General features: G+C 37.5%; 1 long non-coding RNA gene across 1 annotated transcript in view; it reads left to right on the forward strand.

Annotated features, from left to right (window-relative positions):
* Positions 1 to 2500, forward strand: part of LOC135212278 (uncharacterized) — a 117678-nt gene that overhangs the window by 1020 nt on the left and 114158 nt on the right. The window lies entirely within an intron of this gene.

A 2500-nucleotide genomic window follows, 5' to 3' on the forward strand; every position in this document is an offset into this window, starting at 1 on the left:
ATGAATAAAAGAAGAATAGAAATAGGCCCTCTAAGAATTGAAGGGAGATTAACGAATGAAAAAAAGGAAATTTGCAACATATTGGCAGAACGATATAAGAGAGAATTCACCCCTAGAATAGATAATGAAGATAATGATATAGAAGTAAGGGACGAAAATAGTGAATATTTAGCTGACATAGATAATAATGAAGCTGATATTGTGCAGGCTATTAATGAAATTAAAAATGGAGCTGCTGCAGGGCCCGATGGAGTGCCTGCTATTTTGTTAAAGAAAGTAGTTCATTCTATCGCAAAGCCACTTGCAATATTATTAAGACAAAGTGTAGATACAGGCAAGATTTATGATGAGCACAAATTAGCATATATTACCCCTACTTTCAAAAGTGGATCAAGACTAGAGGCAAGTAATTATAGGCCTGTGAGTCTAACATCACATATTATGAAAGTGTATGAAAGGGTAATGAAGAAAAATATTATGAAACATTTAATAAAAAATAATTTGTTTAATATAGGACAACACGGTTTCGTACCCGGAAAAAGTACACAAACCCAACTGTTAGTCCACCGTGAGAACATATTCAAAAATATGAAAAGCGGAAATGAAACAGATGTGGTTTATCTAGACTTTGCAAAAGCTTTTGACAAAGTAGACCATAATATATTAGCGAAGAAAATTAGAAAACACAATATCGTGGATAAAGTAGGAAGGTGGTTAAAAGAATTTTTACACAACAGAAAACAGATAGTTATTGCAAACGACGAGAAATCGGATGAAGCCAAGGTAATATCTGGTGTGCCACAAGGTACGGTGTTAGCTGCAATACTGTTTGTTATTATGATTGAAGACATAGACAGTAATGTTAAGGATTCGGTAGTGAGTAGTTTCGCAGATGACACAAGAATAAGTAGAGAAATTACTTGTGATGAAGATAGGAACGCTCTACAAAGAGACCTTAACAAAGTATATGATTGGGCAGAGGTAAATAAATAGGATGGTATTTAACTCTGATAAAATTTTGAATCAATAAATTATGGAGACAGAGAAGGAAAGCTATATGCATATAGGGGACCTAATAATGAGACAATCACAAATAAGGAAGCAGTTAAAGACCTTGGTGTGATGATGAATAGGAACATGTTATGCAATGATCAAATAGCAATTCTGTTGGCAAAATGTAAAGCAAAAATGGGAATGTTGTTATGGCACTTCAAAACAAGAAAAGCTGAACACATGATTATGCTTTATAAAACATATGTTCGTAGTCCACTTGAATATTGCAATATGATATGGTACCCACATTATCAAAAGGATATTGCACAAATAGAGAGTGTACAAAGGTCCTTTACAGCTAGAATAGAAGAAGTTAAAGACCTTGACTACTGGGAAAGACTACAATCTTAAAATTATATAGTCTAGAAAGGAGAGGAGAATGCTACATGATAATTCAGGCATGGAAACAGATAGAAGGAATAGCAGAAAACATCATGGAACTAAAAATATCAGAAAGAGCAAGCAGAGGTAGATTAATAGTGCCCAAAAAACTATACCAGGAAAAATAAGGAAAGCACACAGGGCATTAATCCACTACGCACCAGCATCGATAATGCAGCGTCAATTCAATGCGTTGCCAGCCCATCTGAGGAATATATCAGGAGTGAGCGTAGATGTGTTTAAGAATAAGCTCGACAAATATCTAAACTGCATCCCAGACCATCCAAGATTGGAAGATGCAAAATATACCGGAAGATGTACTAGCAACTCTCTGGTAGACATTAGAGGTGCCTCACACTGAGGGACTTGGGGCAACGACTCAGCACTGAGTGTTGTAACTACAGAATATCTGCCATTCATTTGGTATTAATTTAGTAGGCAATGGTAATGCTGATTATTATTATTATTATTATCATTATTATTATTATTATTTTATTAAAAGTAATGGCTACTTCAGCAGCATTACACTTGTAGAGATTCTTCTCTATTTTCCGAATAGCGGCTTTTTCCGTGCTACTTAGACAGGCGAGTAGAGTGCCTATGGAGGTCATGATCAAATACAGAGTCAAAATTGGTGTATATATTTGAATTTTACAGATAAACTATAATACCATAGTTATCAAAGTCATTAACGATATATATATATATGTCTCTCTCTCTCTTTCTCTCTCTTTCTTGAAGTAAGCGAGCTTTCGTCTGGAGCTGCCAGACATCCTCGGGCTGGGAAGCTGAGGGTGGACTGATCTTGGAGCGGTGTCCGTCCTCGTTTATATTTGGAGTAGACAGCAGGGGGTCTGCCCCATGCTGATCTACTATTGGCTGGTGGCGGTAGGTCTTCGTTTTCATTGGTGGCTTGAACCTGGTCTCAAGCCACTTTCCACGCGTTGATGGTTGCAATGCTGTAAGTCCTGCAGCCGCCTAGACCTCCTTAGCGGCGCGGTTACGTCGATGGGCGTTTCGCTACGCTGCGGGACGTCACGGCTAACTTGATTATGGTTGGCTGCAG

This window comes from Macrobrachium nipponense, chromosome 40 (genome assembly GCF_015104395.2).
Source record: "Macrobrachium nipponense isolate FS-2020 chromosome 40, ASM1510439v2, whole genome shotgun sequence".
Classification (NCBI taxonomy): domain Eukaryota; kingdom Metazoa; phylum Arthropoda; class Malacostraca; order Decapoda; family Palaemonidae; genus Macrobrachium; species Macrobrachium nipponense.